Raw genomic sequence first — 26,605 nt, 5'->3', positions numbered from 1 at the left:
TTTCCACCTATCACATTTCCGACGTCCCTCCCCCAAGTCCCTCCTCCCTATTTTTTATCTTAGCCTGCTGGACCAACTTTCCTCATTCCTGAAGAAGGGCTAATGCCCGAAACGTCGATTCTCCTGTTCCCTAGATGCTGCCTGACCTGCTGCGCTTTTCCAGCAACACATTTCCATCTCTGATCTCCAGCATCTGCAGACCTCACTTTCTCCTCAAGCCAAGCAGAGACACACACGAGAATTCCTAGAAACATGGCATTCCATCTGGAACTCTATCTACAAACACACTGACTTGGACCCCATTTACCACCCTCTAAGAAAAAGAACTAGAAGTGACATCACCACAGGAAATGACATCACTACCCCAAGGAAATCTAAACACACAAACAGAAAATGGGTCATAACAGTAGTGCTTCACCGGAGGATCACTGAGAATGTTACCTAGTATGGTGACGGACGAAATGTCTGAAAACCAACCTTCCAGTTCAGTGAGCAAACTTACATCCATAAACTATCTAGTTTGGCTCATATCTCTCTCTTAACTTTTTCTGTTCATGTGCCTATCCAAATGTCCTTTAAATGTTGCAACTGTACCTGCATCTAACACTTCCTCAAGCATTTCATTTCATATATGTACCACTTTCTGTGTGAGAAAGTTGCCACTCAGGTCCCTTTTAAATATTTCTCCTTTCACCTTCAAAATACACCACCTAGTTTTGAGCTCTCCACCCTAAAGAAGACCTTTGCTAATTACCTTGTCTATGCCCCTTATGAATACATAAACCTCTTCAAAGTTTGTGCGAAGATTTGTAGCTCGGGTGCTCGTTGTTGTGGTTCTGTTCGCCGAGCTGAAAGTTTTTGTTGCAAACGTTTCGTCCCCTGGCTAGGCGACATCATCAGTGCTTGGGAGCCTCCTGCGAAGCGCTTCTTTGATGTTCCCTCCGGTGTTTATAGTGGTCTGTCCCTGCCGCTTCCAGTTGTCAGTTTCAGCTGTCTGCTGTAGTGGTTGGTATATTGGGTCCAGGTCGATGTATGTGACAATACACATCGACCTGGACCCAATATACCAACCACTACAGCGGACAGCTGAAACTGACAACCGGAAGCGGCAGGGACAGACCACTATAAACACCGGAGGGAACATCAAAGAAGCACTTCGCAGGAGGCTCCCAAGCACTGATGATGTCGCCTAGCCAGGGGACGAAACGTTTGCAACAAAAACTTCCAGCTCGGCGAACAGAACCACAACAACATAAACCTCTATCAGGTCACCCCTCGACCTCCTACGCTCCAGTGAAAAAGGTTCCAATTTCATGTGATAATGCCATCCATCCAGTCCTGGCAACATCCTAGTAATTTTTTTTTCTGAACCCTCTCCAGTTTAATAATATCCTTCCTTAGCAGGGTGGCCAGAACGAAACACAACACTCCAAAAGTGGCCTCACCAATGTCCTGTACAACCTCAACATAACGTCCCAACTCCTATACTCAGTGGTCTGAGCAATGAAGGCAAACATGATAAATGCCTTCTTAAGCACCCTGCCAACTGTGTTGCAAATTTCCAAGAACTGTGTGCTTGAACCCTCGGTCTCTCTATTGGACAATACACTCAGTGCCCTACCAATAACTGTATAAGTCCTGACCTTGTTCATTTTACCAAAATGTGACACCTTGTATGTATCCCAATTAAACTCCATCTCCCAGTCTTCAACCCATTGGCCCAATTAATCAGGAACCCTTTATAATCTTAGATACCCTTCTTCTCTGTCAACTATACCACCAATTGTGGTGTCATCCATGAATGTACTAACCATGCATTCTAAATTCTCATCCAAATTGTTTACATATCACATATCAGCGTTGTCTATACCTGACATTTGCCTCCTTATTCTTGATCAGAGCCTCAATATTTCTACTCATCCATTGCTCCTTACTCCTGCCAGCTTTACTGTTCACTCTAACAGGGGCAGAGTACCTCTGAACTCTCAGTAACTTAGTTTTGAAAGCTTCCCACTTACCAGTCGTCCCTTTACTTGTGAACAGTCTACCCCAATCAACGTTTGAAAGTTCTTGTCTCATACCGTCAAATACTTGATTTTTAACAAATGAGATTTTGAACTTTAACTTTATGTTCAAAGTAACTTTCTGACCTCGCTCAAAATAAAGCCAAATCTTTGCAGAACTGAAAAATTAAAAATGATTTTCCTCCAATTTAGAATACAAATTCTCTAATAATAATATATCATGCACTTCATAACAATATAGTTTAGCTTCTCTGCAGTAGATTTCCCCAAACCTTTTTCAAAATTTAAAGGGCCATTCGCAAAAGTTTTATTGGTCTCGACGAATAGATCTAATACTTTCAAAGACATGTGCAGGTTAGGGGAATGGGTCTGGGTGGGTTGCGCTTCGGCGGGTCGGTGTGGACTTGTTGGGCCGAAGGGCCTGTTTCCACACTGTAAGTAATCTAATCTAATTAATTAAGTCTTATGCCTTTTTTGAATTACTAGGGATCTTGGTGAGACTGTAGTGCCTTGTTGCTTTTTTTTAATGGCAACGCTTTAGATAATCGGAGACGACTTGCAAACCAAACAGCACTTGTTTTTCCTGCAAGTATAACTTAATAATATTGTTTGAAAATTGACATTCTTGCAACTGTCCTGAACAAAGATGTAACATTTTCAATTCTCTTGTCCTCTGACGCCACCTCTGAGTTTAGGGAAGATTGGAAAGTTATGGCCACAAGTTCTACTCTCGCTTCCATTTGGAACTCGTGTAGTCCTCATGCTTCTTGAACTTAGATATATACATTGCTCACAATATTTTCTATCCATATGCTGATAGAAAAGTTTCGGGTTTCCTTTATGTTAGCTGCCAGTGTTGTTGCTGCTCTTTGTTGCTTTTCCAGTTCCTCTCAGGCTCTTATATTCAGCTTGATTTTTGGTTGTAATATCCACTGTACGTATGTCATGAGCATACTTTATTTCTTTCCCTTAACTTGTATTTCTTCTCATGTGAGCAGTTCTAGATTTGTTTGTCCTAACTTTTCTCTTTGAGGGAATGCATCTTTACTATGTTTGAACTGGCCTTTCTATTAGAGGTAACCCACTGTTCAGTTAAAGTCTTTAGTTGTAATTTAATTGGGTGAAATCCATTCTTACCCCAGTGAAATTGGCTTTCTCTTAGTTAATTGTTTTCCTCCTAGATTGTTTCTTCTATGTTTCCATAAATAATTTAAATTCTATCACTGCCTCCTGAACGTTCCACCACATTCTGAAAAATCAGGTCTAACAGTACTTCCTTTCTCATGGTACAAGAAATATATTGCTGTAACTGAAAATGCACTAGGAGCCCTTGTTTCTACTGCCCTTTGTACACTGCGAATGCCCCAATCAATAGTCAGATAATTTAAGTCCCTCATTGTTACAGCACTATGTTTCTTACACATCCCTATAATTTCCTTAAATTCTTTCCTACTATTGTAGATGGTGACCCGTAGCCTATGCTGAGTGAAGTAATTACATTTTTTTTGTTCCTTTGTCTCAACCAAATAGATTCTGTCCTTGACTCCACAGGGACATAACTCTCCTTTCAACTGCTGTGCCCTCTTTAACCAATACTTCTGTTTTTTTTCTGAGCACCTTCTATAGAGGAATAATTACTAGCCAGTTCTGCCATTTTTTTTGAGCCAATCTTCATTATCACAGCTTCATCCCACCACCTCCTCTTTGTCTGTCTTTTTTTAACCCTGCGTTGCTACTCCTATCTCTGATCCGATCCACGCTCTTCTCATCTCTCCAGTCCAATAATACAATGTAATTGGTTTGTTTGCTGTAAGAATGTTTACTTAAATTGGTTCCCAGAAAAGAGATGACTACGCAAATTTTATCCACATAAAAATATGTATGTTATTTTAATGAAACAAGAACTTTTAAATGTGGAAAATATATTTTCTCATAACGTATGGCCTTTTTTTGGAAAATGAACATTTGATTGAACGTTTCTTCATTCCTCAGCCAAGTGTTGACAAACTGAATAACTGATATACTCACTGCCTTCTCATAAGCCTGTGGAAATTTCATGTTCATCCTTTTTGTCATGATTTGAGCTCTCGTAAGTCAATTACAGAGCCATTTCCAATACAAAATTTGCAATAAGGATACTACGTAACCAGAGAATGTATCTTCCTTCCCGAAGTGACCAAATGAAAAGGAAAGAGCTTGCATTTTAGTGTTTGCTGTTGGATAAGGATAGGGCCTTCAACTAAAAGGGATGAAGTTTTTTTTTTATTTTTTTTGAGAGAGATGGGTATTACTGAAAAAACCAGCATTTATAGCCCATCCTTAATTTATATGGTGATGGAGCAATAGGACAATGGCCAACACATTGCTAAGTCTGTGAATCAAGGAGAGCTAAGGGTGAAATTCACATCTCCCGAAGTTTACATTATAACAAGGTCTGGAAGAGTTGTCAAATCACTAAAATGATAATATGAATTCTTAGACTTCTGTGCTTGTAAATTTTTGCAATAATTATCTCTGTGTTCATATATTCTACAATCCCGATCTTTTTCTAACTGATTTTGCTATTACTTTGTTTGTTTACAGTTACAGAATCTGAGCACTACTTTTAAGGAATAAAACAATGTTATAATGTTGCTTTAAGAGTGATCTCCTTTTTAAGAAGCTCAGCATGCAGATGTGCCAAGTACCTGAACGTTATCACATGACTATTGGCCGAAGTCACTTTGGCCACTATTGGCCAAGGACGTTTCATGCCCGAAACGTCGATCCTCCTGCTCCTTGGATGCTGCCTGACCTGCTGCGCTTTTCCAGCAACACATTTTCAGCACTGTAGCAACCTAGGCAAGAGATGTCCTATAGATTATTCTGTCTTGCCTCGTCTCATAAATAAACCCACCAGATATCTCCCAGTTAATCAAAAACATATACCTCATTTATTTTGCATATAGATAGCGCAGGTAATCTTTACAGTATCTCCTCAGTGGTCCATTAACTAAATTTCCTATAACCTTGTATGAAGCTCCCTTTTTTGTTTTGGAGGTTTTAAATCTGAAAATAACCAGCAGCACATATTTAACTTTTGAATACATTAAAAGTTTAGTTTATTACACAGTCATTGTTGGAAATTACTTAAGTGAAAATTAATAGATATTAACTAAAGTATGAATACAAAAATTTAAACTAAGGAAGGGTGAAAGGTGCATATGAAGACTACAATGATATGACTCTGCTATGATTGCAGTCCTGGCTTGCTGGTAGATTGTCTGCTTGTAGTGAAGAGTTTGAAAATGTGAATTCTGGCAGTTGCAAAGGCTTCTGCAGTGGAATAGCACTTCCAAAGCTGGCCTCAAAACAGTTCCTGGGAGTGAGTGAAGCCTCTTTTGTTTAATTTGTGCAGCACTGCGGGTTGAGACTCTTGCTAGATTGCAATAGTACAGTTAGCTCAGCTGGATGGATGGCTGATTTGCAATGCAGAGTGATCTGAACAGCATGGGTTCAATTTTGTTACCAGGTGATGGTGTCATAAAGATCCCTCCTTCTCAACCTCTCCCCTCACCTGTTGTGTGGTAGCCCTTAGGTTAAACCACCACTAGTTGTCTCTTTGTCTCTAATGAGAAAGCAGCCCTATAGTCCTTTGTGGGTCTATAGTGACTTTAGTGATTTTTGTATAAATTACATTGAGTAACTGGCATATGTCTTATGCTTAAAAATGTGTTGCTGGAAAAGCGCAGCAGGTCAGGCAGCATCAAAGGAACAGGAGAATCGACGTTTCGGGCATAAGTCCTTCTTCAGGAATCTCCTGTTCCTTTAATGCTACCTGACCTGCTGCGCTTTTCCAGCAACACATTTTTAAGCACTGATCTCCAGCATCTGCAGTCCTCACTTTCTCCTATATGTCTTATGCTTCATATTTCTTGTGTCATGTTATGAAATTTATTGAAAACCTGAATAACTAAGATCTTTGTATCAAATGATTCAGAAGTCGGTGAAAACAATGGCAGCTGTGTTTTACAACAAAATTTTGAGCATGCCGTTTTGATTTGTAAAATATCTGGAGGGCCCATTTTAAAAAAGAAGCCATCTGGTCTGGAACTAACGAGGATTAATCCTAAACTTTTTATTTCTGTTAACACGCAAACCAGCCACTGCATTTTCAGCATAAAATCAGAACCACTATTATTTATATATTCTTTTTTCCCCTGTTTTTGATATAAACTGATTAAGGTCACATATTCAGGATTCCTTTGGTGATTTCCGTGGGTGAGATGGCCGACCTATGGGGCAACGTTCAATTCGAAGAAAAAAGCGCTGATGAAACTGACCTTTATAAAAATATTATTCAGCTTTTTGTGAGGATATGGAAAACTTCTGAATTCAATAAAAATAAAATAACATGCCTTCACATTGCCCATTTTTATCCTCAGCCAATGAATCTATTGTCAACTGCAGACACCACTTTATTTTTTTTTGTCAGAGAAATTTACACTTGTGTCGTACCTTTTATGTACACCCCAAGCCATTTCACAGGAAGATTATAAAACATATTATAATACAATGCTTTATGAGGAGATATTAGGTCAAGTCACCAAAAGCTAGGGTAGAGTTATGTTCAAAGGAGTTTTTAAAGAAGGAAGTTAGGGGAGAAGGTCTGGAAATGGTATTCCATATCTTGGGGCATAGCTGTCTGAAAGCATGATGCCAATGGCGGTGCAACTAAAATTGGAGGTTTCAGAATTAGAGGAACGATGGATTGTTGGTCTGGATAAGAATATAAAGATAGACAGATCAGAGGAGATGCCATGGAGAGATTTGAAAATCAGGATGAGAATTTTTAAATTGCTTAATTGCAAATCAGTTCTAAATTATTTAGCAGCGGGTGACAGATGAATAAGACTTGGTGTGATTTAAGACTCATGCAGCAGAGTTTCAGATGAACTCCAATTTTTGGATTGTATAATATGAGAAATTGGGTGGGAGTACGATAGAATAGTCTAGTCCAGAGTTAACAAAAGCATGGATGAGGGTTTCAGCAGTAGAAAGTCATCCAGCTCTTGTAATGAGCCAGGAGCAGAGTGGCTCTATTGCTGCAGAGAAAAACATGGGCAATCTGTGTACTGCAGCCTAGTTTTATGTAGACATGAACAAAAGTCTAATTTCCATTAGACCTGATGTCTCTAAGCACACATGTGCTTTGCGACCTTGTCATGGTAAATGCTGCAGCAAGTGTCCGAGTGTTGACACGGATACTACCATTACACGTGGGGACACCTCTCACCATGTACGTGGCAGGTACTCCTATCAGTTGGCCGACGTTGTCTATCTCATGCACTGCAAGCAAGGATGCCCTGAGGCATAGGACATTGATGAGACCGAGCAGAGGCTATGGCAACGGATGAAGGGACGCTGCACAACAGTCAACAGACAGGAATGTTCCCTTCCAGTCGGAGAGTACTTCAGCGGTCCAGGTCATTCAACCTCGGACCTTTGGGTGACCATCCTCCAAGGAGGACTTCGCAACACAAGGCAAAATGGCCGAGCAGAGGCTGAAAGCCAAGTTCGGTACCCATGGGAATGGCCTCAACTGGGACCTTGGGTCACCTGTAGTGTGACATGAACCCCACACATATCACCCCACAGCCCATCCACACCCCGACCCACACCAATGCAAGTGTACATTAGTCTATAGCTAATGTTACTGGACTATTGATCCAGAGCCTGGACTAAAGACAAATATATAAGAAATTGGAGCAGAAAGACCATTAACTCTTTGGTTACTTGCTATTCAATAGGATTATGGTTGATCTTCTCCCTCAACTCCACTCTCCGTATTCCTCAGATTCATGAGAGATCAAAGTTTGTCTATCTTAGTCTTGAATATATTCAAGAATGAAACTACCTTTGTAACTGGATTTGTTCATCATTCATTCTTGGGGCCAAATTACGCCCGTTTCAAACTTAAAATAAGTGTAATTATAATATAATCAGAGAATCCCAAAGAGGATCAGATAACATCTCAAAACCATGAGATTGCTAATTAATCCACTCATTAAATTTAAAATTAGTTGGTTTCATTATAAATTGGTCTATGAAGCTACTGTGAAAATATCCCAAAAACTCACCTTTCAAACTACATTAGCCAAATTTATTTGCCCAGTCCATATGAAGACTGAAGTCTCCCATAAATATTTCAATGCTTTTTTTAAATACACTTAAAATATTTCTTGAATAAAGCTCTGGAATATGAGTTTAAATCTCATTGTGACAGCTAGGGAATTTGAATTCAATTAATTATATAAATCTGGAACAAAAGATCCATATCCACAATGGAGAATTAAACATCAATTCTTTTAGAGACCCTTCGATCTGACCCTGAACAATGTGACTGATTCTTGACGGTCTTCTGAAATGCTCTGGTATATCACTCATTTACTTACGGAGAATAAGTGCTTGATGCTTGACTTGCCAATGGCATCCATACGCCAGGAATTGAATAAAAAGACCAATTAAATGGTCATGGTTTTCGGTTGCTTGTGAGACCTTGTGGGCATATAAATATAAAGTCACAGCTCATTGAAAGAAGTACATTCAAAAAAGTTTAAGACTGGAGATAAAAGAAATTTTTACCTGAGGTCATCAGCAATGATGGTGACACTGACATTCAGGTAGAAGAGAAAAGAGTTGTCAGGAAAAATATGATACTTTCTAAAGATTTTGATGGTCCTAAGTTCAAAAAGCACTGTTTAGCTATCTGAACAATGCCATCTTTCCCATTGTGATGATACTATGGCTTTAAGAGATATTTTGTTCTTTGTTTTTTATTGAAGAGAGGTTTTAAGACAGAGGTCTGTCTTAAGAGGCACTGTGCTCTGCTTCCTTCACTGGATTCCCAGATGCCAAGCTTTGTTGATTATAGCCATTGAGGTATCCTGTGATTAGACAGTGAGGTTCATTAAGAGAAGAACTTAACACTTTCAATCATCAGCTGATCTGTGACAATAAGAGAGGTTCTCACATGTATGTGTGCTTGCCTTCCTGGCAGCTGCTGTGTCTCCAGCATCTTCCACTAGTCCAGATTGTCACAGCTCCTCATTCACCACACCACACTACTAGAACCATCACCCCTCACACTGGCTTAGCCTAAATGGTTGGATTTTAGGTGTCAAGCAGTATTTGTTGAAAAGATGACAATTGTTCCTCATATGATACTGAAACAGAACAATAACAGAGGTGGCATAACCAAAGTAATCTGCTTATAAGGACCACCACTGAGCTGGCCATCAGGCTATTGAAGATGCAGGTTTAGTGCCTGTACCAATAATGTGTAGCCCCACAGTCAGCTCCCTTGAGGTTCCATGCATTGTGGAGGTCTCTCCATAACATGGCTTTTGACAAAGTTGACATTTCTAAATGGACACAGCTCATTGGAGGAAGAGTAGGATGCAGAAGCATAGGAAGATGCAAATCAAAGAGGAGCCTCAACTGAATAGTAAGATGGCTGGACCTGGCGCAAGACTGGAGGATCTCCTTCCCAATACTGTTAATGTCATAAATCATTGGATGTAGGCTTTAGTACAGTGATATGTACTTCTCATCAGATGTGGGAGTTTAAAGAGAGTTTAAGCATTACTGTGGATTATATCTGCCATAAATGCTGTTGGATGCGAATCTTATCAGATCGAATGGACCAGTTGGAAAGACTATGAGAAGCGATGAGGACTTTGCAACAGCAACAGTATGTGATGGATGGCAAATACAGGAAAGGGGGAAAGTCTCAGATACAGTCACATAGATGGGTTAACTCCAGGAAGGGTAAGAGAGGTAGGCACCTAGGGGAGGAGTCTTTTGTGGAAATACCCAATTCAAACAGGTATGCTGTTTTGGAAAATGTAGGGGGTGATGGATTCACAAGGAAATTTGCGAGAACTGCTTGGGAGGATTTAAACTAGTAAGGTTGGGGGGCGCGGGGGGAGGGGGGAGGTTCCCAGGGAGATAGTGAGGAAAGAGATCAATCTGAGGCTGGTACAGTTGAGAACAGAAGTGAATCAAACAGGGCAGGCAGGGACAAGGTAGGACTAATAAATTAAACTGCATTTATTTCAATGCAAAGGGTCTAACAGGGAAGGCAGATGAACTCAGGGCATGGATAGGATCATGGGACTGGGATATCATAGCAATTACAGAAAAATGGCTCAGGGAGGAGCAGGACTGGCAGCTTAATGTTCCAGGATACAAATGCTACAGGAAGGATAGACCTACTCTTGGGAAATTTGACCTACTCTTGGGAAATAAAGCAGGGCAGGTGGCTGAGGTGTCAGTAGGGGAGCACTTTGGGGCCTAAGACCATAATTCTATTAGATTTAAAATCGTGATGGAAAAGGATAGACCAGATCTAAAAGTTGAAGTTCTAAATTGGAGAAAGGCCAAGTTTGACGGTATTAGGCAAGAACCTTCGAAAGCTGATTGGAGGCAGATGTTCGCAGGTAAAGGGACGGCTGGAAAATGGGAAGCCTTCAGAAATGAGATAATGAGAATCCAGAAAAAGTATATTCCTATCAGGGTGAAAGGAAAGGCTGGTAGGTATAGGGAATGCTGGATGACTAAAGAAATTGAGGGTCTGGTCAAGAAAAAGAAGGTAGCATATGTAAGGTATAGACAGGATAGATTGAGTGAATCCTTAGAAGAGTACAAAGAAAGTAGGGGTATACTTAAGAGGGAAATCAGGAGGGCAAAAAGGGAACATCAGATAGTTTTGGCAAATAGAATTAATGAGAATCCAAAGAGTTTTTACAAATACATTAAGGACAAACGGGTAACTAGGGAGAGAATAGGGCCCCTCAAATATCAGCAAGGTGGCCTTTGTATGGAGCCGCAGAAAATGGGGGAGATACTAAACGAGTATTTTGCATCAGAATTTACTGTGGAAAAGGATATGGAAGATATAGTCTGTAGGGAAATAGATGGTGACATCTTGCAAAATGTCCCGATTACAGAGGCGGAAGTGCTGGATGTCTTGAAATGGGTGAAGGTGGATAAATTAGGAGAAAGTGAGGACTACAGATGCTGGAGTACCAGAGTTAAAAAAATGTGATGCTGGAAAAACACAGCAGGCCAGGCAGCATCCGAGGAGCAGGAGAATTTTCCTGAAGAAGGGATTATGCCCGAAACGTCGATTCTCCTGCTCCTCGGATGCTGCCTGGCCTGCTGTGTTTTTCCAGCACCACATTTTTCAACAAAGGTGGATAAATCCCCAGGACCTGATCAGGTGTACCCTAGAAATCTGTGGGAAGCTGGAGAAGTGATTGGGCCTCTTGCTGAGATATTTGTATCATCGATAGTCACAGGTAAGGTGCCGGAAGACTGGAGTTTGGCAAACGTGGTGCCACTGTTTAAGAAGGGTTGTAAGGACAAGCCAGGGAACTATAGACCGGTGAGCTTGATGTCAGTGATGGGCAAGTTGTTGGAGGGAATCTTGAGGGACAGGATGTACATGTATTTGGAAAGGCAAGGACTGATTCGGGATAGTCAACATGGCTTTGTGCATGGGAAATCATGTCTCACAAACTTGACTGAGTTTTTTGAAGAAGTAACAAACAGGATTGATGAGGACAGAGTGGCAGATGTGATCTCTATGGACTTCAGTAAGGCGTTCGACGAGGTTCCCCATGTGAGACTGATTAGCAAGGTTAGATCTCATGGAATGCAGAGAGAACTAGCCATTTGGATACAGAACTGGCTCAAAGGCAGAAGACAGAGGGTGGTGGTGGAGGATTGTTTTTCAGACTGGAGTCCTGTGACCAGTGGAGTGCCACAAGGGTCGGTGCTGGGTCCTCTACTTTTTGTCATTTACATAAATGATTTGGATGCGAGCATAAGAGGTGCAGTGGATAGCGAAGAGGGTTACAACAGGATCTGGACCAGATGGGCCAATGGGCTGAGAAGTGGCAGATGGAGACCAGATGGGCCAATGGGCTGAGAAGTGGCAGATGGAGTTTAATTCAGAGAACTGTGAGGTGCTGCATTTTGGGAAAGCAAATCTTAGCAGGACTTATACACTTTATGATGAGGTCCTAGGGAGTGTTGCTGAACAAAGAGACTTTGGAGTGCAGGTTCATAGCACCTTGAAAGTGGAGTCGCAGGTAGATAGGATAGTGAAGATTGCGTTTGGTATGCTTTCCTTTATTGGTCAGAGTAATAAAGGAGGTCATGTTGCAGCTGTACAGGACATTGGTTAGGCCCCTGTTGGAATATTGCATGTAATTCTGGTCTCTTTCCTAGTGGAAAGATGTTGTGAAACTTGAAAGGGTTCAGAAAAGATTTACAAGGATGTTGCTAGGTTTGGAGGATTTGAGCTATAGGGAGAGGCTGAACAGGCTGGGGCTGTTTTCCCTGGAGCGTCGGAGGCTGAGGGGTGACTTTTATAGAGGTTTACAAAATTATGAGGGACATGGATAGGATAAATAGGCAAAGTCTTTTCCCTGGGGTCGGGGAGTCTAGAACTGAAGGGCATAGGTTTAGGGTGAGAGGGGAAAGATATAAAAGAGACCTACGGGGCAACGTTTTCATGCACAAGGTGGTACGTGTATGGAATGAGCTGCCAGAGGATGTGGTGGAGGCTGATACAATTGCAACATTTAAGAGGCAGTTGGATGGGCACATGAATAGGAAGGGTTTGGAGGGATATGTGCCGGGTGCTGGCAGGTGGGACTAGATTGTGTTGGGATATCTGTTTGGCATAGATGGGTTGGACTGAAGGGTCTGTTTCCATGTGTACATCTCTGTGATTCTATGACTCTATTTCAGCTGAGCCCTTCTAACAACTTGATTAGAAACTCATTTTGAGCTGTGTGTGGAAGCATTTTGGATGAATTCAAACGGATTGAATTCACTCTTACTGCTATGAAGATGTACATCTGTCCATAGATTTCATTGTCCCCAGTCAATTATCCCTCCTTTCCTTCAATACTCAGTCCCTCTTTTCTTGACTTAATCAAAGAATCAGACAGTGCAGTCGAGTCCGTTCAGCTCGTCAGATCGGTGCTGTTAAAAATACACTATTTCTTGCACAAAGGCCATAGTCTTGAAATGTTATGACATTTCAAGTGGTCATCCAAGTTTTTTTAAAAGATTGAGGTCACCTGCCTCAACCAGTCAACAAATAATAGGTGTCAAATAATCCGAAGGATGAAATGAAACTGTGGACCAGGACAGCTTTGAGAGAGAGTAAGTCGGTGCTGCTGGAGAGAGGTGTCGAGTGCGTTCATGTGGCGACGCATGGCCCTGAGTATGGCTTTTAGGATGCGGCGAGAACAGCATTTGGAAAAATGTTGTATATTGTGCAAGTACCTGTAATCCTGGAGGCTGCATGCAGGGTGGAATTTAAGTTGAAATCCACGTGGGGTAAGTCGGAGGCGAAGACAGCCCTGAGGAAGGAAATATGGCTGTGGAAGTGAATTAGTAAATACCTTGTCTAACACTGAGAGAGAAAAGGAAAGCAGTGAAGGTGGACAGGGGGAGAGAGACAAACGAAAGTCCTGTAGGAGAGAAGAGCAGTACCTCTTCAGGGTAGGCATTCCTGGAAGAGAGGTTGCAGTGGGTTAAACACTGGATAAAAGCAAATTACTGCAGATGCTGGAATCTGAAACCAAAAAAGAAAATGCTGGAAAATCTCAGCAGGTCTGGCAGCATCTGTAAGATGCTTTGACAAAGGGTCAGTTAGGCTTGAAATGTTAGCTCTTTTCTCTCCTTACAGATGCTGCCAGACCTGCTGAGATTTTCCAGCATCCGCAGTAATTTGCTTTTATTTTTTAACAAATAATAGGAGTATGTACAAAGAATAGAAAAATAGTTATGAATGACTTTAATCTCCATGTAGATTGAGTTAATCAACTTGAAAGGGTAGCTATGACTACGAATTCATGGTGCATAAGGAATAGTTTCTGAGAGCAATATATCATGGAACCAATCAGTAATGGATAATAAGGCTTAATAAATGATCTCACAGTAAGTATCCTTTCTGAAGTACTGTTCGTAATATGATTGAATTTGATATTCAGTGTCAGTGAGAAACCTTGGTCAGAAACAACTGTGTTAAACTTGAAAGAAATTACAACAAAATGAGAATAAAGTTAGCTGGAGTGAACTGAGTGGTTAGATTGGTAGGAATAACAGTAAGTTGAAAGAAAAGGTATGCCAGGAGGCCAAAGTCAATGATCGCCCCAAAGACTAGATAAATTCAGAAACCAGCAAAGGAAGACTTTTTAAAAAGACCAGTACAAAAATAAACATTGAGGGCAAACTAGCAAGGGATATAAAATTGACAATAAGAGTTTCTTTAAATATATGAAAAAAAGGAGAAAGTTCAAAGTGAACTTTGACGCCTTAGAAAATGAATTATTGGAGTCGGTTTTGGGGAATGAAGAGGAGTTAAAAAGATATTTTGCGTAAGTCTTTACGGGTATTTGAATACTTTGAACATTCCATTAAAACTAAAGTATATGAAGGCGGAATTAAATATTGTCAGCATCTCTAAAGAAGTAGTATTAGACAAACTAATCAGGCTACTGACAGATAAATCCCCTTGCCCTGATGGCTTGCTTTCTAGAATCCTCAGAGATAGTGGGTGCGTTGGTTGTAATTTTTTAAAACACATGGATTCTGGAGAAATATCAGAGGATTGGAAAACTGCTAACGTGACACCCCGATTTAAAAGGGGAGGGAGGTAAAAAGCTGGTAACTGCAGTCTAATTAGCCTAAGGTCCATTATTGGAAAAGTATTGGAATCAATTATTAAAGAAGTAATTGCAGAACATTTGAAAAATCATAACCTAATTAAGCAGTCATCACGGCTTCAGGAAAGGGAAATCATGCCTGATTAATTTATTAGAGTTTTTTTAAAAAGAAAGCTCAAACAGAACAGACTTAGTTATTGCTACATATGTTTTGTTACAAAATACAGTGAAAAGTGCTGTACAGTGTCACCACTCCAGCGCCATCTTAAAATATAGAAAAATAAATCAAAATGTAGAACATAAAGGCAGAAAATAAAATAAATGGTGTTCAAGTTTACAGTCCTTGTTAAGGGCTCCACAGTGGGCCATAGGCCTGGTGGCCAGCCACAACTCCCCTTTGCTGTGTCGCTGCTACTGGAACAATACCTGCCACGCTTCAGTGCCACCTCACCTCCACTGACACCTCTGCCACTGAGTCCTTGCTTGGGGCCACTCTCAGATTGTCATGAGTCTGTACTGGGCTCATTTGTTGTGAATGCTGTCACTGCAGCTGAGCTCTTCAACAAGTGATAAATAATAAGAAAAAAAAAGAGATTTAAAAAAACCCAAAAGAAAAACAGATGCAGCAGATGAGCCCTGAGCTCAAGAACCCTACTCTGCTGCCAGACCAGTAGGTATGTTGTATTTGGACTCCCAGAAGGCATTTGATAAGATACCCCACAGAAATTTGTCACAAGATAAGAGTCCAGAATGTTGGAGGTAGTATATTGGCATGAATAGAGAATTGGCCAGAAAACAGCAAGTGAGGTTAAGGGGTTCTTTTTCAGGTTCGTGACTGTGACAGTGGGATCAGTGCTGTGACCACAAATGTTTACAATAAATATTAATGACGCAGATAGGAAGTGAATGCACTTTGTGCCAAATTTGCAGATAACACGAGAGTTTATTGAGAATACAAATAAAAGGACCCTGTTCTTTCCCGATGGAAAGAACTTGTTTACACATTGTCTACTGGTTCATTTTATAGGGAAATGCCTTGATCAGAGTCCATCTGCCTGATTTAAAATTTCAGCAAAGGCTAGCTATTAACTGTCAATCGTCATTAATTGTTTCATTCTCCCATTCAGAGTCTGTTTGCCATCTTTTTAGCACTTTCTAATCATACAGTATAAATGTCTTTCTTGAAATGGTATTCTTGTGAAATGTCCTGATAAGCAGAAATAAAAATTTTGAGAAATGTATCTTTTTTTTGAAAAAGAAGTCTTGAAGTTATTTACATGGTGTTGACAAATAGAAAATCTGCGTGGTTACAGCAAAACAAATTCTAATGATCCACTTAGGACTCTGCCTGTTGTCATTTCTTCTACTCTCAAACATTTCAATGTGGCACTTTGTTTGTGACCTTAGCTAAAATGACTGCTTGTTGCCAAGATGCACTGGTGTTAACCTCATCCTGGATGTTTCAGTGGTTTTGGTGGTGGGGGAGAGGGGGTGGAATTGATTGAAGAGAGTCATGCACTCGTGTCATGCGACAGGTTTAGCCTTGCTGTACAGATGGTCGCTCAATAAGTCATAGGAGAATGATGCTTAAGACATCCTATGCAATGGTAGCCTCATCCATTTTGAACTACTCCAGATGGTTGATTATAGCGACTGGAATCTATTCCAAACATATCTTGGTCACAGTGTTACTGACTAGATCCATGCTTAGAGACTGCCTTAGAGAATTCTGAGGTCTGGATGCTGATCTAAAAATAGCCTCCTTTCTGTGACACTCGAGGCCCTGCGTCCTTGCTCCAAGATTGACTGCGCCTGACCTCCACCGTCCATAGGGAACTGCCCACAGTTTCCTCCTGTTCACTCATGACATGCTTCATAACCCAGCCTTAGCTATGCACCTGTGACAATCCACCATAGTGACTATTGGATTTGGAGAAAGTTGGGCTTGTGAAAAATGATAATGCTTGCTCTGATATCTTTGTGAGCAACACATGCCCCAGTACAGACTCAGAATTCTGCCCTTCCCCCATGAAGTTTGAACCTATTGGAGATAAAATAAATCCTAAGGAAGCCTTGGGGAACAAAAGCCTCTCCAGAATTCCTGAAGCAGCTGAGTCTGTGGCATTTTGCCAGATGAATTAGAGTGTACTGCACCCCCTTCATCTATGCATACATTTATATTCACACTCAACCAAAAATGCCCATCTTAGCTTCTCTGACTTGATTGACTGTGGCAAGCTCCACTGCCCCACCTCCAAAACAGTTAGAATGTGTAGATTGGGCCTCTTTGAGTTAATTACATGCCCTTTTCTCTTACAGGGACAAAACAAAATGATAAAACACTGCTGGTCTCCATGTGAGTGAGTGTTTGGCACTGACCGTAGGAACATGCACTCTTTAGTGCTGCCATTTGTTCAGCAACAGTACAGCTCTGAGCCTTGCTGAGGTGTCAGTGAGTACATATGACTGCCACATTCAGGAGGCCTTAGTCTACCTAGTTGGAGGGTGAACAGCCAGAGGCTATGTAAAATGATTGAATGTTTTTCTGCACTGTACCCAGATTGTCCTGATCACGCTCCATCTGCTAATGTGTTCAGACATCTTTGAGTTTAACAGCATGGCTTTTCCTCCAGAAACCATACCATTGCCTTTCCCTCACTGCCTACAGTGTTGCCCCAGGTTCTGCCTTTACTGGTTCATGTTCATGCAATTGCATCAGTAAAGTGGTGATGTCAGTAATCAATATAAGGTGTTATCAGGCATCAGTAATGGCTGTTATGGAATGTTTAAGACTGGACTTTTACTTCAGATCCCACCTCTATTCCCATCACCGTAACTGCTAATAGTCCACGCAATATAGTTGTCAGGCAATAAACAGGTTATCCCCATGATAAGCAGATTTTCCAATGTTTTCCTTCTCGAGGCAGCATTGTTTCAGAAATAATCCTGACATCTATCACACATTTTTCCCTATAAAGATTTCTCCCTATTTTCGAATGTAAGCACTGTTATCCAGGGCAACTTTTCTTTGTCCGTCCCTCACCTTGAGGAGGATGTAGGGAGTTGCCTCCTTCAACTGTTGCTGTCCATGAAGTGTATAACCGCAGTACTACTGGAAATGAACTTCCAGGATTTTCACCTAACAATGGAAACATGTTTATTGCTTTTCTAAGTCGGAATGATGCATGGCTTGGAGAAGGACATGCAGCTAGTGCTGCAATTATCTCCTCTTTCCTCAAAGACATAGGCAGTACCACCTTCAGTTTGCTTGCCAATTCTGAAAGATTTGCCTTACTCAATTTCTGTAATATACATGAAATGAATTTTTCCACCCCCAGGAAACTCGTAGCTACTGAAAGAGCCATTCTTACACAATGCACACACAATATTTAAACCAATTCAATGCAACATCCAAAAAAACCAATGAAAGAATCAATGAATCATTTATTGTCACATATATCTAAGGAAATACAGTGAAAAGTTCTGTGTCATCATAATCTAGCACCATTTTGAGGTACAAAATATTTTTAAAAATGTGCTGAAAGAGTTCATCTTCTTAGGCTGGGGTCCCAAAAACTGCTCCAGGACTTCTGCTAGGTCCCTGTTCCTGGCCTACCGCAGCCAGGAATTCCAGCTCCAGGCATCAACGGCAATGCAGTTGGTGACTTGCCGCCACCGAAAGAGTCAATGCTGCAGGTCTACCACAGCTAAGAGTCCCTGCTTTGCCTTGTCGAAGCTGACACACTGCCATCATTCCAGGAGTCCACACATTGGGTCTGCATGCCAGGAGTCACCGCTGACGCTGCTCCAGCCAACTCAACCCCAGTGAAACATCCACAAAGAAAACACCCAACACTCACTATCTTTGAGTCTGATAATTCTAAACCCATCTTGGAATTAGAGATTTTGATTCCGGGCAAGTCCCCAGTTTGTTATGGACTAGTCCAAACCCCCTTCAAATACGTCAAGGAGATAGCCTAGACCTTAGCCTTTATGTTATTTAAAGGCAAGTGTAAGGTGCGGTGTTCCAGATGTAATTTGATTGGTTATACTACATGGTTTTAAGCAATGATGTGGAGTTGCTGGACTTGGATCGGGGTAGACAAAGTCAGATGTCACATGACACCAGGTTGTAATCCACCAGGTTTATTTGAAATCACAAGCTTTTGGAGCGATTTTTCTTTGTGAAGGAAAGGCTTTAAGCAAAACATATTTTGTTCTTAAAGTACGCATAAAAGAAAGAAGAATTGTTATAACTAACCAAAGTCTCTTAAAGCTATAACATGCCATCCTGACAGTCTGCCTCCACTGACACACTCATTTACTTGGCAGAACTGGTTCTCACCCTCAATAATTTTTCCTTTGATTCCTGCCACTTCCTACAAAACAAAGGGGTGGCCATGGGCTCAAACTATGCCTGCCTCTTTGTAGAATTTGTGGAACAGTCCCTCTTCTACAGTTACATCAGCACCATCCCTCACTTCTTTCTCTGCTATATTGATGACTACATCGGTGCTGCCTCGTGTTCCAGCAAGGAGCTCAAATTGTTCATCAATTTCACCAACACCGTCCACCCTGCCCTCAAATTCACCTGGACCATTTCCGACACCACCACCCCCCTTTCCTGGATCTCTCTATCTTCATCTCCGGAAACCGACTCACCACTGACAGCCGTTTCAAACCCACTGACTCCCTTAACTACACCACTTCTCACCCAACCTCTCGTGAAAATGCTATCTCATACTCTCAATTCCTCTGCCTCCACCACATCTGCTCCCAGGATGAGGTGTTCTACTCCAGGACATCCCAGAAAACCTCCTACTTTAGGGACTGTAGTTTCCACTCAGTAATTAAAGGATACCCTCAACCGCATCCCCTCATTTCCCACACTTCTGTCCTCAAGCCCCTCCTTCCAACAACAATAAGGATAGAGTCCCCTTGGTTCTCATGTGCCACACCATCATTCTCCAAATCCAGTGCATTATCCTCTGACATTTGTGCCATCTACAATCCGACCCCATCACCAAAAAGATATTTCCTTCCCCACTCCTGTCTGCTTTCCTCTGGGATCGTTCATTCCACAACTCCCTCGTCAACTCTACATTCCCCACTATCTTCTCCACCACACCGGTACCTTTCTCTGCAACTGTAAGAGGGCTACACCTCCCCTCTCACCTCCCTTCAAGGCACTAAACAATACTCCCAGATCTGGCAGACATTCACCTGCACTTCATCCAACTTGATGTATTTGTTGCTCCCAATATGGTCTCCTCTATATCAGGGAGACCAAACACAGACTCAGAAACCAGTTTGTAGAGCATTTGCACTCTGCACGCATCAACCAACCCCATCTCCCAGTTGCCATCCATTTTAGCTCCCCTTTCTAATCCCTTGGCGACATGTCCATTCTTGACTTCCCCCACTGTCAGAGTGAGACCAACACCTGATATTTTGTCTGGGGAGCCTACAGCCCGATGGCCTCAATATTGACTTCACCAGCTTCAAAATCCCTCCATCCCCATCGTCATCGTCATCCCATGTCCAGCCCTCCCTCTCTTCCTCACCTCTGTGACCTGACCTAACCTAATCTGACCCATCTTCCTCCTACCTATCTGCTCCACCCTTCCCACTGATCACTCACAATAACATCTTACCTGCATCCACCTGTCACCATCCCGCCAGCCCCACCCCCAACTCCACCCCTCCCTCTGTTTACTTCTGGGCTCCCCCCACCTCACCCCACCCCAGTCATGACAAAGGGTTTCAGGCCAAAACATTGACCTTCCTGCTCCTTGAATGCTGTCTGACCTGTAGAGCTTTTCCAGCTTCGCATCTATTGACTCTAGCTTCCAGCATCTACAGTCCATACTGTCTCCATGACATCCTGACTCTTGTACTCAGTTCCCCAACCAACAATGGCAAGGATGCCATATGCTGCCTTTACCATCCTATGTACTTGCATGGCCACTTTCAGGGAGGTATAGACTTGAATCCCAAGATCCCTCTGTGCATCAATCCTGCTCAAGGTCCTGCCATCAACTGTATATTTTTCCTTAAAATACAAAATTATGAGAGGCATGGATAGGGTAAATAGGCAAAGTCTTAACCCTGGGGTCGGGGACTGCAGAATGAGAGGGTGAGAGGGGAAAGATACAAAAGAGACCTACGGGGCAACTTTTCACACAGAGGGTGTTATGTGTATGGAATAAGCTGCCAGAGGGAGTGGTGGAGGCTGGTACAATTGCAACATTTTAAGAAATGTTTGAATGGGTATATGAATAGGAAGGGTTTGGAGGGTTATGGGCCGGGTACTGGCAGGTGGGACTAGATTGGGTTGGGATATCTGTTCGATCTCAATGACTCTATTTGTTCTCCCAAAGTACAACATCTCACGCTTACCCAGAATAAACTATCTGCTATTTCTCTGTATATAATTGCAACTGATCCACATCTTGCTGTATCTTTTGACAACCTTTAAACTGTCCACTGCTTCACTGATCTTTGTATCATCTGCAAACTAACTCACCCATGTGCGTTTTTATCCAAGTCATTTATATATGTCACAAACAGCAGAGGACCCATTATGGATCCCTGTGAAACACCACTAGTCACAGACCTCCAGCCCTAAAAACAACCTTCCATCATACCCTCTACCTTCTATGGGCACGTCAATTCTGAATCCACACGACCAAGTCACTGTGGGTCCCATGCATTGAAATGTTCTGGATAAGCCTAACATGAGGGAGCTTGTGGAAAGCTTTACTAAAATCCATGTCGATAACATCCATCCATCCATTCTAAAACTGTCCTCATCAATGGCCTGTAAAGCTGCAATGATGTCCCAACTCTTATACTCAATACACTGACCAGTGAAGGCAAGTATACCAACCTCGCCTTCACTGCCCTGTCTACCTGCAACTCCATTTTCGAGCAATTGTGCACTTCACCATGGGTCTCTTTGTTCGGCAACACTCACAAGGGCTGTACCATTAAGTGTATAAGTCCTGCTGTGATTTACCTTACCAAAATGCAACACTTCATATTTATCTAAATTAAACTTCATCTGCTATTCCTTGGCCCATATGATCAAGTTCCCATTGTACTCTGAGACAGCCTTCATCACCATCCGTTATATGATTAATTTTTGGTTTCATCTGTACTTACTAGCTATAACAATAACAGTAATGATATTCACATCCAAATTGTTTATATAAATGACAGAAAGCAGTGGACCAAGCACTGATCCTTGCGGTACACTACTGGTCACAGGCCTTCAATCCAAAAAGCAAGCCTCTACAACCACCTTCTGTCTCCTACCTTCAAGCTAATTTTGTAATTCAGTTGGCTAGGTCCCCCCGGATTCCATGTGATCTAACCTTGCTAAGCAGTGTACATGCCGAACCTTGTCGAACACCTTTCTGAAGTCTCTATAGACAACATCCATTGTTCTGCCTTCATCAACCTTCTTTGTCACAGCTTCAAAAAAACACCTCAGTCAAGTTAGTGCGACACTATTTCCTATGCACAAAGTCATGTTGACTATCTCTAGTCAGTCCTTGCCTTTTCAGATGCATGTAAATCCTGTCCCTCAGAATCCACTCCAAGAACTTACCCACTACTGATGTCAGGCTCACTGATTTATAGCTCTCTGGCTTTTCCTTACCAGCTTTTTTAGCCACCCTCTAGTCTTTCGGCATCTCAAACGTGGCTGTCAATGTAGATATCTCAATAAATCATCCAGCAGTCTCTTCCTGAGCTTCCCACAAGTTTTTGGGATACACCTGATCAGGTCCTGGGAATTTATCTACCTTTCTGCGTTTAGCACCTCCTTTTCTATAAAATGGGCACTTTTTAAGACACCATTATTTATTTCCCCAAGTTCCCTTGCTTCCATGTTCTTCTCCACAGTAAATATTATCGCGAACTATCTGTTTATTATCTCAGCCATTTCCTGTTGTTCTATACATAGACAGTCTCATTGATCTTTAAGGAACTCTATTCTCTCCCTAGTTACTCTTTTGTCCTTAATATATTTGAAGAATTTCTTTGAATTCTCCTTAAACCTATTTGCCAAAGCTATCTCATGTCCCATTTTTGCCCTCCTGAGTTCTCTCTTAAGTATACTCCTGTTACCCTTATACAGAGGAACCTCAATTATCCGAATGAGATGGGCGGGCACTATTTCGTTCGGATAATGGATTGAATCGATGAACCAAATAATGGGGCTTGGAATTTTCTGTTAGAACTGCTCCCCGTTCAGGAGAAAAGGCAGCAGTGCACTGTGTGCGAGCCCTGACAACCACCACCCACTCTTCTTCCCCCCCCCCCCCATCTGCCTCCCATCTGCCCCTGTCCCCTTTCCAGGCATCCAGACTGGACAGCAATAGCAAGTCTGCTGCTGCCGCCACCACCGCCTTTTGGGGAAATCAGTCTCCAAATAATGCACAAATGTGCACACACACACACACCAACCTTTTACTGCAACTTTTTGACAGGTTCCACCTTTGCCCTGTACACGACAATGTTGGAGAGATTATCTAGGGTAGGGGGGTTTAGAGTACACACCTGTGTAAAACTCCAGGGTAAGTGTCGGGTGGGGGTGGGGGGAAAAGAGAGAAGAGGAGGTCAGTCATTTGGTGACTGTGCCTGGGCTCCCATCAGTTTAGGACTGTTCTCGGCAGCATTTCAGGAAGCGGAGTTCACTTTTAATCATTGCAAACAAAAGACGTGATCAATGTTGGAAACACGTCTTTGATGTAATGTTTCTACCGGGCCTTTGGGATCTCCTTTGGATAATCTGATATTCGGATAATCGAGGTTCCTCTATACACTTCTAGGGATTCACTTGATCCCAGCTGACATCTGCCTCCTCGTTTTTCTTGACCATAGCCTCCATTTCTCTAGTAATTCAGTATTCTCTACACCTGCCGGACTTGGCCTTCACACTAACAGGAACATAGTGCCTCTAAACTCTTGTTATCTCAATTTTGAATAGAGAATTGGCATGAATTTATAGCATAAGTTTGTTTTTGACAACCCTCCATCGGTGCACATCTTATTCTGTATGTAAAACTATATTCAGATTAGATTAGATTACATTACAGTGTGGAAACAGGCCCTTTGGCCCAACAAGTCCACACCAACCCGCCGAAGCACAACCCACCCATACCCCTACATTTACCCCTTACCTAACACTACAGGCAATTTAGCATGGCCAATTCACCTTCCCTGCACATCTTTGGACTGTGGGAGGAAACCAGAGCACCCGGAGGAAACCCACACAGACACGGGGAGAACGTGCAAACTCCACAGTCAGTCGCCTGAGGCGGGAATTGAACCCGGGTCTCTGGCGTTGTGAGGCAGCAGTGCTAACCACTGTGCCACCCATTTGTGTTATTGCAAATCTGTATTGTCCTTTTATATATCATTTCTGTCACTGTTTCAAATCAAAAGTTTTCAATTTGTGTTCATTTTATTGGATTTCATTGATTGTTAGTATTGATAGAAATAAAGCCAATTATTTCTATGTTTACTTTAAAAATGTTTTGGTGTGTTCTACATTTGAATTTTAAAGCATCATGTGGTTCATGTCCAATTTATGCTGTGTTCATGTGATGTTGGACAATGCCTTAAATGATTTTTTTTCAATGGAATTGGAACAAAGCCTCCAATTCAGGAGATGTTGTGTGTTATATATTCCTCAGTAGAACAATGCGACCATTGCGAAGATCCAGAATTCAAGTATATTTTATTGTACTTGGTGGTGAGTGGATGTCTTGGCAATGTCCAATAATACTGTATTGTTTCTATTTGTTTAAGGTCTAGTGCAAGCTAGAAAATTCCATAGCCAGTGAAATGCTTTGAAAGACAAATCTGCAACTAATCAGTCTTATTTCATTTTTTAAACTGTGGGAAGGTAAGTTGTATTTTTAACTGATATTTTACACCTTATCTAGGTGCCACATAAATCATGCAGTAATATTTTCAGTAATCTTTAAACATATGAGTGGCTTGATAACTGTGATATTTGGCAATGTTGCTTTTAAGAAAATATTCTGAAATCTTACATGCGTTGGTGTGTTTGAGACGTAAGTAGGCTTGCATTATAATGCGGCAAATTGTTTCATTTTTCAATTTTCAAATGTAATTTTGATTTTTGTAAGCTATTTATCTTCATGGAACAATACCATGCAAAATCTTTGTCAACAGTAAACTGTCAATTTTTATTTTTGCTTATCTTTGTACATAGTTAATGGTGATACAAGCTATGTGTAAGAATTAATACAGAAATTCATGCAATGGAGGAAGCTTCAGGATCATCTAGAAGAAGTCAGAATTACCTAAATAAGGCTGGAGTTTAACAAACAAAAATAGTTTGTGAATTTGATTGCATACTGTTAAAGCCAGTATTTATTCCTTGGCCCTAGACTGGAAAGCATAAGGAATGAGGCTAACAGTATGACATCTGAGTCAAGCAGAAAGAGGTGGCAAGTTTTCCTTCCCTGAAGCATAATAGTTAAACAGTTGGGACTTTTTTTTCTTAGCAGTAGTTCAGATATAATCATCATTATCGGGTGCTAACATCACAAATTACCAGGTGGATTGAATTAATTTTCACAATATGCCATGGTAGGATTTAAACACAACTTCTGGTTTGCTGGTCCACTTTCATAACTGCTAGGTCACTGTACCCGTAAGTTTTAGAGCAAGTATAATGTACAGTCACATTGTAAATACATTCTAGTTGTAACTTTTATTAAAATTGTTGCCACCTCAGAATCTGGAGCTTACATCTTAACAGGGCTGTGGCTGTCTTTGTACACCATGGACTGCAGCAGTTTAAGAAGGCAGCTCACACCACCTTTGCTTGGACAGCATTTCTCCTTTGAATGTAAAAATTCAAGAATTACATCCTAATGCTGGTGTACAAATCGATCCATAGTGTATCACAATTAGTGCTGTAGTGACTGCAAATATGTTGAGTGTGCTATTCACAGTCATATCTGGGGATAATCAGATCTAGCTGTTCTGATCTTAGATATCTCCAGGACACTTGTTCTGAAGGAAGGTTTTAGTCACCCAAAACTGTGTGTAATTAGAGCTCGAGTGGTCTTTGTCTGGGAATACTTATCCTTCCCAAGCCATGAAGTCCAAAGCCAGAGAAACATGCCACATGATCCACACATACTCTTGAACTGAAATCCACCAGTCAGTAAAAATTTTCTGAATTAGGCATTTTGCTGTTAGCGGTGTCAAGCTCCTAATGGAACAGCTCTTCCACCTTTGTAATGGAGCACAGTGTTTGGAATTAACTGGCCATGAAGTTAACAGGCTTGAATTGAATTGAGAAATGGATTCAGAGAACACCTTCTGAACAATTAGGAGGGAATTCCTTATCAAGAGTAGCAAATATTTTACAGCAAAGACAATGCCTTCATCTTAGACTTCCTCTCAACTCTTTCCCCTGTCAGATGAACACATGGTGTTTTTCTTCCAGTGATGCTTTCTCAGCAAGTTTTTTCTGGAACAGCTGAGTCCATATTCAGGCAATCAAAATTCATCGATCATGTCTGTGTTGCATGTGATATTGACTAGCTGCAAGTTCTCTCTCAATCCTAGGCAAATGACCCTGATGCTTTAGCTTAGTCAATCAATAAGTTGGCATCTTCCTTCTTTCCATTTGTTTTGCTTATTTGCCTGTAAAATGGATTCAGTCTACTTATTGAGCAGAGGCTGTGGACTTCAACAAGCGCCCATTGAAGAGAAGGATTGTGAGGGTCAACACTTTACTCATCATCATCATCGTTGGCCTCCCTTGTAGACGAGGATGACTCTCTGCCACTCTCAGGGTGA

General features: G+C 41.5%; 1 protein-coding gene across 4 annotated transcripts in view; it reads left to right on the top strand.

The window, feature by feature from the left end:
- The window catches only part of gjc2 (gap junction protein gamma 2), a 237,751-nt gene that overhangs the window by 63,007 nt on the left and 148,139 nt on the right, over nucleotides 1-26,605 (top strand). The window contains exons 3-4 of one of the 4 annotated variants that reach the window (XM_043690798.1): nucleotides 24,572-24,668; nucleotides 26,467-26,601. The exons of 1 other annotated variant lie outside the window; for it this stretch is intronic. The gene's annotated coding sequence lies outside the window, so the exon portion shown is untranslated. The remainder of the gene's footprint in view (nucleotides 1-24,571; nucleotides 24,669-26,466; nucleotides 26,602-26,605) is intronic. 2 more of the 4 variants (XM_043690797.1, XM_043690796.1) reach the window with 2 other exon arrangements.

Source organism: Chiloscyllium plagiosum, chromosome 5, assembly GCF_004010195.1.
Source record: "Chiloscyllium plagiosum isolate BGI_BamShark_2017 chromosome 5, ASM401019v2, whole genome shotgun sequence".
NCBI lineage: Eukaryota > Metazoa > Chordata > Chondrichthyes > Orectolobiformes > Hemiscylliidae > Chiloscyllium > Chiloscyllium plagiosum.
Note: the sequence above shows the minus strand (reverse complement) of the source record. Positions and strands in the feature narration are given on the sequence as shown.